Source organism: Harpia harpyja, chromosome 3 (assembly GCF_026419915.1).
Source record: "Harpia harpyja isolate bHarHar1 chromosome 3, bHarHar1 primary haplotype, whole genome shotgun sequence".
In the NCBI taxonomy this organism is placed as follows: Eukaryota; Metazoa; Chordata; class Aves; order Accipitriformes; family Accipitridae; genus Harpia; species Harpia harpyja.
The window spans coordinates 52,497,918-52,515,554 of NC_068942.1; positions in this window are offsets into that span (position 1 = coordinate 52,497,918).

Genomic DNA, 17,637 nt, shown 5'->3' on the forward strand with positions numbered 1-17,637 from the left:
GAAGTAAGGCATTACAGCTTTAGTCATGAATCAGGATTTTTTTCATAGTGATGCATTTGTAATATTTAAGAGTCAGCTAGTGATTTTTGTTCCTCATTATGAGATTTCTTCTTCCCAGAATGAATCTGAAAAAGAAGAAATGGTCTGCTGACTAGATAATCTCTGCTTTATTGATTATATACTTCTTACAATATATATGTTCGTGTTCTGATTAATACTTTTTCCACTTCATGTGCTTACTGGGCACTCACATTATTTTCGGCAGTTGTCAGAGAGTACTCCACTGAAATGTATCACAGCAAGTGATACCCCTGAAGTCCCTCTGTGTACAGCACTGATACAGGCTGGGACTACCCTTTCAAAAGTGCCTGCTCTCTAATATTTAATGAGAAGGAAATTGCTAGCAAGTAAGAGTACAGTTAGCGGATAAGAAAGACATAAGACTTGCTGCAGCCATTTTTACGGAATTACTTGCTTTCATTTGAATTTTCACATAAACAAAGTTTTGTTCAGACCCCCAGACTTCCAGCTTGTCGCTATTGGTTGGTTAGTGCTAGGCCTAAGCATACTGAGGAGGAAGGACTTTATGTGGATTAGTGCAGCCAAACGGGGAAGGGAAGTAATGCCATATGCTGAAGTGACAAGTAATGGAGCTTGACTGTCTTAGCTGCTTTGAAGAAAATTGCGCTGAGCATTGTGTGAAACTTGCAAAAACAACTACAGTTGCCCGTACTTGTACCATGTATGTATTATTCATTCAGTAAGAAAATGACCTAAATTCTAACACCAGCTGACACGCACTTCATGTATGACCTTGGCCTAATCCCTTAATCACCATATGTCTCTCTTTCCTCCTTTATAAAAAAACAAGATAGTAATGCCAGAGTTAGAAATGTCTTAGCATTTATGGAACTGTGAGTTGCTGAGACATGTTACTATATTAAGTCTTAAATAATACTATAAAACAGAATTCCTCTTTATGACTACACTTGAGCAGACCACACATGTAAGTGACTGAGGATGCTTTTGGAAATTAGGTTAGACAGGGTCAATGTAGACTGACCTTTGCAGAGATACTGATCAATGACCAGCATTTTTGCTGTGTATTTACCTGAAAATTAAAACTTGGCTTCAAAAAAAGAGAAACCATCAGTACAATTACGGGCATAATATTATGTCAGGGACACATGAACCACAGAGAAATACACCATGCAGTGTAGCAAGGGTCAGGGATTGGTGGGTTGCGGATGCAGAGAGCTTCTGAGACACGTTATAAAGGACACCCCATTTGAGACAGCTACTTGATAAGACATTGCAGGTATCCTCAGAAGGATTTGATTGTGTTTGAAAAGAAGTCATGTTTGGTTAGAATTTTGCAAAATCTTCTTGGGACGGAAAAAAAAACAACAAATGTTTTTTCACTTATAGCTCAAAGAAAAATAATATTTATTACTGCTTTTGTATTATATTCAGGCTGGTGTTTTCTATATGGTTTTAGCTGATAGCAGAAGAAAAAAATCTGGTGTGGCTACTGTTGATGCCACAGCATGATAGTAAGGATTGTAAGCTTCAAATAGGAATGATTGGGCTTTTGTTACAGAAAATACAAAACTGGCCAAAAACCAAACTGAAATACACCTGCAATTCAAACAAAACAAGAGGTCTCAGATTCCTCTGTCTATTTTTAATTGATACGGAAGCTAGAACCTGGTATAATTGATGTTTTTGTTAGCTGTACTGCCCACCTCTGTACACATGCCAAGTTGATGTTTCCAAAAATAGTCACTCCTCTAGAGTACATAGATCAGAGGGTGACATAAACAGACCCTGAACACCGCCACAAATTTAATTGAGTACTTTATGCTAAAGGCCGGTGCTGTGCCCAGCAAAATAAAACAGTTAGGATATTTGCGGATTATTTATCCTTTTGCTGTAACACTTTTTCCTCTGCCACCCACACAATAATGTAGTAGAAAACACTGAAAGTTCCTACTCGTCCAGAAACAAAATATGAATAATTCCATACATGTTTCATTTTCTTGACGAATAGTACACTTTTAAAGAAAAAGTTAATAAATGTTAGGCTACGCATGTCGAAGCAAGGAGGTCAGATATTACAGAAACTTCCTTGCTGTATCAGGCAAGGTTTAGTTTTACGGAATTTGGCTATTTAAACTTATTTACTTCTTAAGCATATTGTTAAAAAGATTTTCTTCTAGAAAACTTACTTTTTCGTAAATAAAATGCAGTTGGTAAAAGCTTTTTTATTTAAATCCTCCTGTGTTATCATGGTTTCCTCTTAGCCACTCTGCTGTTGCACAAGCCTGAGGAGCACAAACACAGTGTCAGCGTCTTGACTTTCCAAAAGTACGTGCCTGTTTTTGCAGCCCTGGCAATCACGGAACAATTCCGTGCCTGCTGCACAGCACGGCGTGTTTGCGATGCGCGGTCTTAGGCAATCTGCTGCAGGAGGCACTGTGTGAGAGGTTGCTTCTTTGGGAGTCCAAGTGTTGCAATTACACGTGTTGATGTGGTGAGCGCATGACCAAGGTTGACGTGATAAATGTGTGAGTGACATGCTGGTGGCTGGTGTTTATGGAGGTACAGGGCTGAGTCATTGCTCTTCTTGTTAGACTCCTCCTCAGGAGAGCGTCAGCTTCCTAGAAGGTTCTTACCCTCAGAGCTGAGTGAATGAACATGAAATTGTACAGAAGAGCACGGTTTTCAGAAAACTGCAAATACTCCAAAATTACCTTTTCTTCTTTCTGAAATTATTGTTCAAAATCATATACATTATAGTGCTTTTTCCTAAGTAAACTCACCTATGTGGGGGTTTGAGGTTTTGTTTTTTAAAGTATAAATTTACTTTTTTGGTGTTCCAGGCTGGGGAGTGAGAAGTGGGTAAACTTTATATCACTTAACTCCTTTTACCTCAGTTTACCTTCAGCTGTATCACTTTTTTGGGCATAAAATAGAAGGTAACCCATCATCACAGCCTGCCCTCACTCATTTCCCTTCCACCTCTGACTGCCAAAGGGAAAGTGAGGCAGAAGTTAGGCAACAGTTATCTCTTTCAGGCTGTTAGCTGTACCCCGTCCACTGGTAACATGGACAACAGCAATAAATCTCAATCTAAGACAAGTGCAAGGAAAGATCGGTGGCTTAGGTCACAGTATTTCTTACTGGTTTTAATGGCACAGACCAGGTTATAACTTTCTGAATCAGAAGATTAATCAAGATTTGGGATATGTTCCTCCTATTTTACTCCGTTGTTATGGGAATAAAACAAATGTAATCCTACCAAGCATCTGATGTGGCTCCCAAAATTTCAAAGAAGTATTGTAAATGAACTTCAGTGATCTGTGCTGATGAGAAGACTTAGAATGAGAAGAAAGTGTCTTGATCACCAAATGATTTTGCTATATTCTGGGATTAAAAAAACCCAGCTACTTAGAGTTTTATTGGAAAGAGTGTAATTTTTACAGACTTAAAAGCTTACTAATGCTTTTTACTATTCTTGTAATGAAATTATGCCCTATTCACCACTGTTGAATGTCTTGACATGCAAGAAGAAACAGTCCCAAGCTCCTAAAACCTGAATTTCTGGATTAGTTGCTAACTGGAAGAGGTACATCCTTCATTCAAACCAGGAAAAATCAACAGAATGTTATGGTGGAGCATGGAAAAGTTCAATGCTAGCACTGTCCTATGGCACATGAGACAGACGACAAAAAGTTGTATCATTTACTAACGAAACAGGAAAACTTTCTTGCCCCACTGGTGGCTCGTATGGAAAATGGGAAAGTACTGTACTTCACTAATGGTTTATTTGTTCAGAAAGATAATCTGTGCACTCTGCAAGCTCAATTAAGCCTTGGATTGTTTGGTTTGTAGGAAAGGTGCCATTCAAACAACTTAAATCCTTGTCAGAAGTGATGAAATGACTTTATTTAGAATTGCAGTAGTGAGATGAGACTAGGTTTCTGCGGATCCTCAAATCTATATTCCTGCAAGGAAAGAATACATATTCCTTAAGAAATATATTACAGGTAGTAAACTGTGTACCTGATTTGCTCTTAATCAGTTTTTATTACTAAATGAAGATCACATTATGCATGTATTGGGATTTGTCCTTCACTGTACCCTTTGGACTTATTCCCAGGCTAGAAACTGTATTAAAGAGAACTGACCGAAAATGGGAAAATGATTTTGCAAAGAGAGACAAAGGACTTTTAATTTTGACAGGGTTCATTTTCGTTCTTTGCCCATCACTAGTGAATGCAGTAAATGATGCTGGGGGGATTCCTCCTATTTTCTTAACTTTGGAGGTGTTTTTTTTTCTTCTGCTACTCTACTTTTTTTGAACTTCCTTAACAGAAATATTTTCAAAAAGAGCAAAAATAATCCCCCAAAGCTCAGAGCCCTGAAATTCATTCTGTTATGTTGAATTTAAGGAAAAGGATGAGAAACACAACCCTTCCCTGGACATTAAAAACAATACATTCCTGTTTAGAAAATATCTTAGAAGAAGTGGGTTTTGAGTGAGAAACTCATATGTCTCAAATGTACTTATACTAGGCTGTATTGGATTAAACAGCACCTCTGGTAGAAGAAGAAAAGTGGATATACAGTGATGAAGGCTCAAAACATTACCCTTGCTCACTACATTTCAAACTGTGACCCAGACAAATTAAAGAAAATCTTTTTGATCTGACAGCAGAGAGCTTTGTGGCAGAGCTGCTTGTTTGTAGGAGAGTAAGTGGCCATGGGAGAAAATTGGTACAAATATAAAATTAGTTGCCTAAGAGCTTCCAGTTAACTAACATAAACATAAGGAAAATGATAAGTATACTTACTTCCAAAGGCATATAATGCACGGTTATTGACCTATTTTTGAAAAGTTTCATTACCTGTGTTTTAACTCCATAGGAGTCAGAGTTCCACATGATGGGTGAGTAGCACAGGAAAAATGATTCATACCCATTTTTCTTGTTGTACCCTACATTTTACCTTTTGGACACTGTGGTGGGTTGGCCCTGGCTGGGTGCCAGGTGCCCACCAAAGCCGCTCTATCACTTCCCCTCCTCAGCTGGACAGGGGGAAGAAAATATGACAAAAGGCTCGTGGGTCAAGATAAGGACAGTTTAATAAAGTGAAAGCAATGGTCGCGCGCAAAAGCAAAGAAAAACAAATGATGTTATTCTCTACTTCCCATCAGCAGGCGATGTCTGGCCACTTTCTGGGAAGCAGGGCTTCAGTACGCGTAGTGGTTGCTCTGAAAGACAAAAATGCCCCCCTTCCTTCTCCCTTTACTTAGCTTTTATATCTGAGCTGATGTCATATGGTATGGAATATCTGTTTGGTTAGTTTAGGTCAGCTGTCCTGGTTATGTCCCCTCCCGAGATCTTGCCCTGCCCCAGCCTGCCATTGGGGGGGGGGGGGGGGGGGGGGCAAAAATGTTGGAGAGACAGCCTTGATGCTGTGCCAGCACTGCTCAGCAGTAGCCAAAACACTGGTGTGTTATCAACACCTTTCTAGCTACTGATGCAGAGCACAGCGCTACGAGGGCTGCTGTGGGGAGTATTAACTCCATCTCAGCCAGACCCAGTACAGACACCCATTGACTTATGCTGGTAAGATGGGATTTCCATGAACAGGTCACACATTACTCCAACTACTGCACAGGATTTTGTGTTTCAGTTCTTGTGTACTTGCTATCAATACCTTAAAAAATGAGGCTAGCTGTAAAGTAGTTACAATCTAATTCCAGCCCAAGTTGCTGCGGCTAAGCTTTTTAATATCAGTGTCCTGTTTGCATTGACTCTTAGTTATATATGGTAAGACACCAGCATTATTTTGTTATGCAAGCGTATTGTACATGCTTTTACTATCATTTCTGCTTTATAGGGTTATATTTTTATACTGTAAAACAGTAGCCTGTTGGGGTTTTGCTGTCTATAAATTTCTGTGTAAACACTGATCTCAGTGGACACAGGTAACTTACTAAAATGACTAAGTATTGTGTGTCTGAGCCTGCATCAAAGCAAGAATGTACTCTGCCTAGTTTTTCATACAGTGCCAGCCTTAAAATCAGCAGGCCAAATTATCTTTGTAAAGAAGTGCCGTTCTAGTGAAGTCAATAAGGCCTCACCAGTTTGGGCCAGCAGGCAATTTGGCTCAAACACTAGCACCTATTATAAGAGTTTGGCTAAACTGAGTCTCCAGGAAAACAAAATTTTGTACAAGGTTCTTAGCTGGCTTGACATTTTAAGGTGAGACCCAGACACTGAAGGACTTGAATTAGACATTTTGTTTGTAGTCTATCTCCAACAAAAGATTAATCCACTAGAGTCAGTGTCATAGGGTAACTCTTGAATCAAGAATACAGTTCCCTTCTGTAGAATTAAGTTCAGCAGATCCAGTGGCAGATCTCATCTGTTCATGTAAGGAGCAGCAAGTTGCTGATTTAGAGTAGAAAGAGCTGACAATGCATTTGTAGACTTTCTGCTTGTATGTCAATGAGGAGAAGCATTGAGATTGCCTCTTGCCAGCTAATTTTTAGGGAGCATCTGAGTTATTTTGATAGAGAAATGTTACCTGCTTATAGTGTGTTCTCGTAGTGAGTGGTGTGTTGCACTGATGATGTCAGCGGTTATTGTTGGTAGAAATATTTGTCTGTGTCATTTTTGCAGTCACATTTAATGTACAATTATGTTTGTATGTAATTACAGCTCCTTGACTACAACAATTAGTCTATGTCCCAGTCCCTGCTCTGACCCTGATGAGAAAAGGAATAGCCCGGGGCTGCTGAATCTTATGCTAGTGATTCCCAAGGTATTTCATAGTGGAGGATCAGTGTCATTGGTAGGAATTTTAAATATTGAAATATTGAAAGGCCCCAACTAAGATTCAGGCCTTGCTGTACAGGTATGATAAAAGACATCTCCACCCCAGAGTTTACAGTAAACAGAACATTCAGACAAAGGTTACAAAGCAGATCAGAGAGTAACATAGTCCATGCTAAACGCTGCTCAGTAGTTTAACTCTGAAGTCCCGTACCCCCACTGCAACATGTTAGTGGTCTCCCAACTGTATTGAGCTAACTCTTTTCCTTGTGCGAAGCAAGCCAAGAGGACAGCAGAAGCCGTTCTGTGTCTGCACTCCCTATGGAGCATGGCTGCAAGCTAGCCTGCATCTCCTGGCCCAGGGGTGACCCACCAAGACAAGGAAGATGAGATGCTCCCAGAGGGAAGGATTCCATCCTGGTGCTGGAAAGAAAGGGAGCACAGCTAGAAGGGAGCTGGCCTTCCCAGTGTCACACCAACTCAGAGCTTCTTTCCCTATTGGGAAACTTCGATAACAAATCAAAGCCAGAATCCAGTCCCGACTCACAGGCAGGGCTGGTACTTCTGCCTAGTAAGATTGCCCAACATTTAGCATTACTAGTAATTTGATGGGAAAGTAATAAGCAATGTTTTGAGAAAAACAACTGATTACTGGCCACAGAAGTCATATGCAAATATACTTGCAAGTTATCTCAAGCAGGTAATCTCAAGAAGGAGGCTTAAGACAGACATTTAGAAGTAAATTGTGCCCTCCATCACAATATTGTACCCTGCCGATGTATGAAGTTCAGAATGAAATCAGTAGGTGTTTGTGCATGTAACTATGGGCAGAAACTAGCCCCAAAGCGCATTTGAAAGTCAGAGACTTCCTCCCATGGTGTTAGGCAAGACAGGTGAGACTCCTGTGTTCAGGGTCAGGCACCTCATGTATCCTTTAGCAAGAACTATGCTGTAGCGACAGGATATCCTGTTTTAAATAATAAAGATAACAAAAGACTTTAAGATTGGAGTCCCATCTGCTTTTCTTCTTTACCTTGATTAACAATTATGGTAGGAAACAGGATCCTGGGACCGATACCCTGATGTCTCCTAAACCGGTTAGAAGATGCAAGCATCAAAACATTCTTAGCTGTAAAGTGATACACAACTTTGTCCTATAAGCTAAATGTCTGACTCGTTACCGTCTTCCAGTATTAACCCATACCTATTGTAGGATGATTTGCTCTGACACAGCAGTTTTAGACACCCTGCATGGCTGCTTTTGTTGTGCGGCAGAATTCAGAATATAAAGAGAGTTTGTGTAGTTATCAACTCTAATCTGTAAATCACAGTTGACTGTTTGTAGGGACGTTCCAAAACAAGAGACTTTGAAAACACCGTCACCATTACCACACATCTGCATTCATCGCTTTTAGTGAAAAGGTAGCTCATTACAATTGTACCATGAGGTACATTACACATTTATCTTAAAAGAAAAAATTGGCACCCTAGGTTAGTATGTTGTTAATATAGCTGAATTCTCTATAAGGTGTTGCTGGCTCTGTGTTAACACCAGGTTTGTTTCATTCCCCACCCCCTTCTGTAGCAAATTTAAGCAGCTTTTTGCAACTGGCAGAAGCCGGCACAGTGCTGGTGCCTACTGACACTTTCTGGTTTCGCTCAGTGATGCTTGATGCTTTACGCTGTCAGAGTAAGCGCACATCACAGGTGAGGGCTAAAAGCAAACCTAGTAATTAATATTAAAAGCAGTCCTGTCAGTACGAGTTGTGATTTATAAAAACATAGAATAGCAGACTATAAAATCAAGCAAAACTAATGTAGCTTGGACTACTGATCTTGAAATACGTAGCTGCATTAGAGAAGGGCATTGAGGATTCTCTTGTCAGATGGCCTTAGACATAGTTATAGATAAGACTGGCAAGTGAAATATAAAATATTTGAATTATTTTTATTAGTAGAAATGATGTAAATAAAAATGATACTTTCAGAATCACTTCACAGTGATGCTGCTGAGTTTCCTTTCGGGCAACATCTATTGGTAGAGCTATTTGGCACAGTCACTTTTAAGACCAGTCCTGACTGATAAAATGTCTTTTCTCCTCAGGCCCTTTCATGTCAGCTGTGGAGCATTTCTGGGACTGTAGCAGCACCTACCCCACCACTCCCTTGAAAGAGCTTCCCATTCTCTTTGCACATACCTGATAACACTAACTCCAGCTCTCTTTTTGGAACAGGGTTTTCACAGGAGTTTGAAAGATTTTTAAGGAAACACATCTTGGTCTCTCCAACGCCTTAAATAGTTCTTCTCCAAAATTGTAACTTACATGGAGAAAATAGTTCCTTGAGTTTTCCATCTTTCAAACAAACCTCTCCCACATCATCCTTCAAATGACAGACACATCCTACATGTAAACTTCTTTTATTAAGATCCAGCAGAACTAATAGGAAGGAGCCAGGAGTACCACAGCACCCCCTCCATCTCACAGGCACACCTAAGGACAAGGTTTCCTCTGCCACCAAACCCACAAGCTTCTGCTTTGTCTCCTCTCCCAACAGGATAATCGCCCAGTTCGTCCATCCAGTAGCTCCAGGCCTGGGGGTAGCAATGCAGGCTATGTCCTGGCTGATAGGCCATTGCAAACACTTCTCCAAAAAACCAAACCACTTAAATACCAATGATATAACGTTTCTGAAAATTAGCCCCCTCTACTACTTTTTCTTTCTTCCCAGGAATAATGCCATGTCTAAATCCAATTTGCAGCAAGTTCAAAATTTTCCTTTGCAGTCTGTCCAATCTTTTTTCCTCCCTTTCTCCCATTTTCACTCCAGACTAAAGTTTACATGCAAAGTAACTTGAAATTCCAGGAAATTCCAGTACTTTAAATCAAGGTTTGCTACCAAAATGTTTGAATTTTATTTAAATCATGCTTAAGTGTTACTCAGGCTGTTGTTTTCAGCTTTCAGAGCCATTGGATCAGAATGCTCTTTGTTGGATAACCTTATGCTCAGCCTCATGACAAAGTTCAGATCAGACCAGAAGATGTCTGAAGACAGCAGTAAGTGGTGGACCTACGTGAAAAAAAATACTGGATAACACATTTTCATCTGTTTCAGTACTTAAACCAGTTCTACAGACTTCAGCTTGGAAACTGAAAAATATCAGTGACTGATCAGATATGACAAATACTTGAGAAAATGTAGACAGATGAAGTTAATTTCATAACCACCCTTTCACAAAACCACCCCATTTTTCTTTTTGTTTCTGAAGTATTTTGAACAAGAATTGGAGTAGTGTGATTTTAGACCAGAAACAACTCAGGGGAAAAAAGCTTATGTAAACACTTTACCATATAGTGATATATAATAAAATCTCTCAAATTTACAAGTAATGTTGTCAAATTGTTATTAAATTTGGGGAGTTTTCCAGTGATATTTTTGTTTTCAGAATACTGTCTTGTTACAGTGTTAATTACTGAGAATTTATCCACCAGTTCTAGTAATCTAGTTAGTAGAATAGGAGCCAACAGTGACTGAATTGTAGTTCAGCTAAGAAATGGGATAATCTTGACTTTATAAATGGGAAAAAGTTTAAAAGCTCAACCACTTCATAATCATCATTCTGCTGTGGAACAACTCTGTTATCAAGGTGTCGTGGTTTAACCCCAGCCAGCAACTAAGCACCACAGAGCCGCTCACTCAGCTCCCTCACAGTGAGATGGGGGAGGCAATCAGAAGGGTAAAAGCGAGAAAACTCATGGGCCAAGATGAAGACAGTTTAATAGGTAAAACAGAAGCTGCACATGCAAGCAAAGCAAAACAAGGAATTCATTCACCACTTCCCATGAGCAGGCAGGTGTTCAGCCATCTCCGGGAAAGCAGGGCTCCATCACACGTAACAGTCACTTAGGAAGACAAACACCATCACTCCAAACATTTCCTTCCTTCCTTTCCTTCTTCTTCCCCCAGCTTTATAAACTGAACATGGTGTCATATGGTCTGGAATATCCCTTGGGTCAGTTGGGGTCAGCTGTCCCGGCTGCGTCCCCTCCCAACTCCTTGTGCACCCCCAGCCTGCCTGCTGGTGGGGTGGGGTGAGGAGCAGAAAAGGCCTTGGCTCTGGGTAAGCACTGCTTAGCCAGAACAAAAACATCCCTGTGTTATCAACACTGTTTCCAGCACAAATCCAAAACTTAGGCCCATACTAGGTACTATGAAGAAAATTAACTCTATCCCAGCCAAAACCAGCACAATTCATCGATGTTGGTGTAGCTGGGAATGAATTCAGAGCCTTTGATTTCTAGAGAGCATTTATTACTGAACAACTATTGGGACTTCTTAACCAGGTGACCTGGGCAACAGGTATCTTATTTGCATGACAGTAGTCCAGGTGGCCTCAATATATTTCTATCCAGGTGGATAAAGCTGGCACTTTGCACATAATTAGATCCTCTCAGGTGGGCTTGAAGTGGGTGGGATGAACAAGGGCACAGCAATATTCAGCCTTCACAGAATGTTTTCTCTGCCACCTCCGTGATTTATTTCCATTTCCCCTTTCTCCCCCAAAGGGTGACAAGCACATTTATTTGTGCTTTTGAAAATCAGTTCCCCTCTTAGGCCCTACTTTGTGCAGACTGTGTTATCAGCAGCTTCCATTTCTTCAGAACTGGGGAGTAACAACAAGCTATAATTAAAGGCTGAAGGTATTTACCCTCTCTTCCCTGCCCTGAAGGAACTGAGCTGTTGCCAGCAATTACAGACAGTTGGCGGTTCCCTGGGATCACAATAACCAGGAACCCGTAAGTGCACTCTGGTCCATCTACCTGCCCTAGAAAAACTCATCTGACAACGGCAAACACTTCACAGCTCTCTCTACATTCCTTCTGGCCTCTGAATGCCTTCCAGGGAGTGGTCTTCATTTCCAAAGACTACCCACTGGTTTAGGTCAAAATCCTAATCTAAGAACAGTGGTAAAAAATTTGCAATTCAAGTAACTCCTTATAAGTAATTTCAAAATCTTTTAGTGAAGACATACAAAGTGTGTATGCACAGGTGTTGTAACCTATACTGAAAGGGCAATGGAAACCAGAGCGTGTGTCTGCTGTTGCAGTTGATGAGTTACCTCATTTCAAAATTGTCTTCCTGCTTTGCATACTGTTTAATCATTTTGCTTTTTTGTGTGGAACAAACAGTGCTTTGATGAAGTTTCTGTCATTGCAGTGACTGTTTTCATGGTTTACTTAGAGACCGTGTAGAATGTGATCCAGTTGTGGCTGCTTTGCATATTTTGTTAACAGGTATAGATGCCCAGTATTGCATGCAAGTAGCTTTACATTACTTTTTATAGTAATGCCATTAACTTGTCTCATCCTGTGCTGCTAGTACAAAGTGTTTGCTTTGATTTACATGGATGGTTGGCAGTCTTTTTTTTTCTTGCTGATAAATAATGGGCAGTACAGAACACAAAAAGCAAAGCTAATGTATCATAAAATTGTGTGACCTTTACAAATCAGAGTGGTTTCATTTGTAAAATGTTTTATAGGATTCCAGTCAACTATTAAGCTATGATATCTCACACAGGCTGGTTTGAAGCAATGAGCCAACCAGGTAACTGATTTATTATTTTCTCTTCCTTCTCTTGCTAGCCATGCGCATGCCTCTTGTTCTGCTTCCCTCTTCCTTCCTCTCTGTCCTGTCCTAATCCTTCAGCATTTGTTTGATTTGAAAAATAATCCCTCAAGAATGTTGTTGCGTCCTCTGCAGCCTTTGTATTTGCTCCTTTCCTGCTGCTTTTCCCTGTGGCCTGTCCCATCTTCAAAGCAATCTCTCTTGGTCCACTGTCTGGGGCATATTGCCCCTCTAGCACTGGTGCCCAGCAGACGTCACTCAGCAAGTCATGGCTGGGTGTTGGCTACCCGAACATAAGGAAGACAACCAGAAGAGATCTTTAACAGTGAGTTGCATGTAGTTCTGGGATACTAGCATGAACAGGAACTGGATTTTAAATACTTGCTTGTCTGCCTCAGTTCTTGCACTTACTAGAAATACACAGATATGAGAACAGTAAAAAAGATTCAGTTGTTCTGGGGGCATCCTGTGTAGTCTAGGTACAGCTTCACAAACTAGAGAGTCAGGAGAGAATCCCTGACAGCTAATATACTCATTACCTCCTGAAGGAGAAAATTACGGCACTGAAAGCCCTTCCTTTAGTTAATGTCCAGACCAAGCCAGTGAAGAATACAGTTTCGAATCCTGACCACCAGCCATCAAGTTGATTGAGCCAAGATGTACCGCAGCTTGGAATAGCCAGTTTCCACAGGCAGTACCAGGTACTTCATGAGCAGCGATGTCTCCTCTCATTAATGTATCAAAGCCACTGGAAGTTTTGGGCAAATAATAGAAAAATTTTTCTCATAACTACACAAAGGTGGCCTGTCATATGCAGAGGTGTTGCAGCCATGGTGGTCACTTCAAGCTTGACAAACCAGGTAAGTCCCTGGTCCCTCTTCCTGCTCATGGAAGCTTTGCAGTAGTTGTCTCATCTTCCAAATCTGCTTCTGTGGCCTCTCTGCTCTATAGCCGGTACATCCAACAGCCTTTCCTCTTCTGCCTTGGCCAGAAAAGCTCCAGAAGTCTTTATGAATGGCTGCTGTTTATCCTAAATCATTGCAGTTCATGGCTGTGTATGGCACTGCAGGTCCATGTTGCCGAGCAGGACGCTGCGTGGATAAATACGCACGCGATGACAGGCTTCAGCAACTGCTGCTCTGAAGGAGGTCAGGGAGAGATATGCTTGCGTTATGGCACAGACCAACGTGAAGAACAGCTCACTTCTTGTACCATTTGGATTTATCCACAAAGTCTAGTTGCATTTGACTACCAACAGTTTCAGCACAGATCCAGGCCACTGGCAGTTAATTGAGCACCCTGCCCCCCCCCAGCCTCCTTAGTGTTCCTGAGTGGTGGTAGCTGCGTGTCCTGTGGGATCTCAGAACAGGCACCTGTGTGAGTCCGTACCTAAAGAAATCTACTGGAAGGTAGGAAATTGCCTATTTGGAAAAGAAAGTATTCACTCATAGCTTCCCCAGGTTCAGCTGCCCTCAGACAGAGAAAACTACTTTAGTAGTTCATACCATGCCCACTGACTGGCTTTCCTCCCTGTACCTACAGGACAGGGGGATGTATGGCCTTTTTTGCCACATCTCCAAGGCTATGTGGGAAAATCAGGATAGAAGGCTGCAAGCCTTTAAGCCCCAAGGGTCTGCATGTATCCATATTTACTGCATGGTTTAGAGGGTGCCTAGAACGACAGATGGGTTGTGGCTCCAACTCGAGACCACTCGTTCTTGAGTACCTCTCTCCAACCAGCTTGACAATTCTCATTTTACAGAAGTAAATTATTCCCAGATTTGTTGGCCTCAAAAGCGAACTAGGAGGAATATGGACTAAAAAAAGCCCATCTCACCCTCCCCCTGACCACATTACTGTGTCACTTGACTCCCCAACAGCTACACATAAGATTGCATCATGCCTCAGATTGGAGGTGAAAAACCATTTACTTGCATTGTGTCTTCTATTACCCCTCTTCATCCCATCCTTGCTCATTTAATAAATATAGTTGATGAAGTATCATAAAAGAAAACCTGATTTTTTCCTACAGGCAAATTCTTTTATTCCTCTAACTGAATTTCAGGTAAATTTGGTGGCAACAGCTTGAACCAGTTATCCTTGTATCTGTGTTTCCTGTAAAACATGCATACAGCTGTGACAATTTTTTCTTGGTGTTTGCCATAAACCTTACATGAGAGATGAGGTTAAGAGCGTTTGCCTTCATAATGATAGGTTGTATTTTCAAATTGCATAATATTTCTATTTTTAGATATAAATCAAAATCGTTTCCAGAATCTGAGGCCTGTACTTGCACTGAAAATGTGTCTCCTACAAAACCTTCTCCTTTTCTTGTGGAAAAGAATACTGAGAACTGAGGCACTAGGCAGAAAAAAAACTGCTTACAAAAATACCATACTCAAAATCTTCCCCAGAGAAGGTTTAATAAAAAAAAATATTCCCACTAGTAGCAACAGGGAATCTCAGCAATTCTGTACTGCATTTCATTGGCAGTGAGATAATTCACATAAATTTTAATACATGAATATTAACATTGGTTTAAAAAAAAACAATTTTAGGCTAGACAATTGCAATTCTAATCCTGTTAGAATAGGATTTTATGAATCTTTGCCATTACTAAATTTAGCTTCTTATCAGCAACTTTTAGAAGCAGACTTCCCTCATCTGCAAACTCCTTTACATATATAAACAATACATTTTTCTGTGCAATAACTAGACAAATTGGCACATATACGAATATGCAGACTGAGAGCAGACTCTGCTGTGGCTGGTACTCACCCTCCCAGTTTTTCTCCTGCAAGTGCCGCCATTAAGCAGCTGGAGTGCAAACACAGAGGAAGGGGATTTGATGCCACATTCTACCTTCTAGAATCTGATTCCGCACTTCACATGACCGGGACTATGGAAGTGGGGATGGGACCATAGAGCAAAATTGATATTTGGCTGCAGAGCGAGTGAATTTGGGTTAATCTACCACAGGTTACTTCAGGAGGTTTTGGAAGCCTGCTTTTGCTTTGACCTGTTTCTCAGACAAAATCTTCAGCCCTACTTTTGCTATATTTAGATGTCACTTCCCCGTTCATTGTTATATGTAATAAACCATTTATTCTCCAGAGAATCCGGAGAACATTTTAGGGAAAAAAAAATTAAAAAATCTACAACTGCACATCAAAACCAAACTAAGAACCACACAACATTTTGGAGAGGCTGGTGGCGTAGCACTGACATCTTTAGTGTTTCCTTGTACAGACAACATAATGTATCAAATGCATCTGGTTTATTTTATTCTACATAATCAACTTTCAGTATTCATTATTTTTAAATATGTTAGAGGCAGGTAAAGCATGTCATGTCTGGCCAAATATGCTTTTTAATTTGTATATCTTTGAAGCTATAGCCCACTGTCATTAAATAGCTTGAGCAGTATATGTAAAAATTAACTGCTTGCTACATACTTCAGCTAACTGGAGTCCTGTGTGAAATGTCACCTACAGCAACAGCTCCAATGTTGCTCAGACGAGAGCGCTACGGACAAATCTCCGTGCTGCTTTTAACGTTTGGCTGCATGGAAGTACAGTTTAACTTTATTGGGTGTTTTTAAGGATCAGAGGTTGCAACTCAACAACTATTTCATCATGACTGTATTTTACGAGCAACTTTACTTGTTAGTGTTTAATCAGGCCACAAGGGTTTCTCATGTGCAAAAAGCAGTATCTAGGAATGCCCACAGGATCAGGGCTGGCCAAGTAGCGCTACTTTCGAGACACGAGGGAGAGGCTCTTCCTGTGGTTTTTGACACCACAGTGCAGAGAAGTAGAAGAATAATCTACCTTGCTGTATGTTCTTTTATTTAAATCTGAACAAAGAGTGTTAATTTTTTGAGGAGTTTTCCCCTTGCTTTCTTGCCTTGCTTGAAGTACCACTGGCCAAGTTTTTCACTGGGACAAAACATGAGCAGTTTATTAGTAGACCACCATTGGTTAGGAAACAGTATGCTCTTCTAGGAAACAGCTTCTGACTTGCTGTCTACTGATGAAACGTAACTCCATTTTAGGAAGCAGAAAACAAAAAATGCATATAGCAGTGAGGTTAGGGATGAAGCTTTAGAGGAGAGTGTCACAGTGACCCCTCATGCATTGTTATTGCCACAGATACATCCAACTTCATTCAAATTAAAACTAGATTGAAATTCTGTTGAGCTTGCTGCACGATCCCTACTAAGCACTAGTACTATTATTTCCGATAACTAGCAAACTATCCTAGATCACTCCACTCCTCCTGGAATTGCAACGATTCACATTGTTACTGCTGTGGCAGCCTTGGAGGGAAAAAATCCCTTTGGAAATTCCAATTATTAACTGACTTTTATTAATAAAAAACCTGCTCTGCTTCCTATGCATTTGGTAATCCTATTTTATGGTGATACGTGCATCACTTGACTGATGCTTCTCTCAGCCTGAAGGTAACTCCCGCACCTCAGAACATACCAGATCAGTCTCAGACTTATTCTAGCCTAAGCAATACTATTAGAAATGCTGCTTATTCAGCTGGAGTGCTACAGACTCGTATCCAATTAAAAACAACCACATCCCAACTGTGTGATGCTTTTGCATGGTTTTGACTAATTCTGGTTTGTTGCAGTCAACAGAAAGTTGTCTGCAAATAATTTTTGCATAGCACTTAAATATTACATTCCGTGATGTACCCATATTTTTATATATACACTTAAGGTTAGGCATAGGCAGGACCTTTTGTCACAGAAAAACATTAAACTTTTTAAATAAACAGTGGAAACATACAAAGTAAACACGCATGCAGGCCACATGCTTCATTGCAAAGACAGTTTACTGGAAGAAAATTTACTGGTGCTTGTAGAGAAATGGCAAGAAAAACAATCAGCAGGGAGGCACGGGACACAGGAAGGAGGAGTGGTAAAAGTGAGACTTTGGTTTATGGCTAAACATATGTTTGGCTCTTCTGTTTGGCTAAACATAAGAGCTTGAATGCCAAGCAATGCCTAAAAGAGAAGAGTGGAATCGAAACCAAAACTGCTCTGTGGTCTTACTTATTTCTTCAGGAAAAGAGAAATTTATGCAAATTCCTTGTAAATAAACAAGACTGCATCAAAGATATCTGATATCTAAAAGCCAAATTCTTTTTATAACTG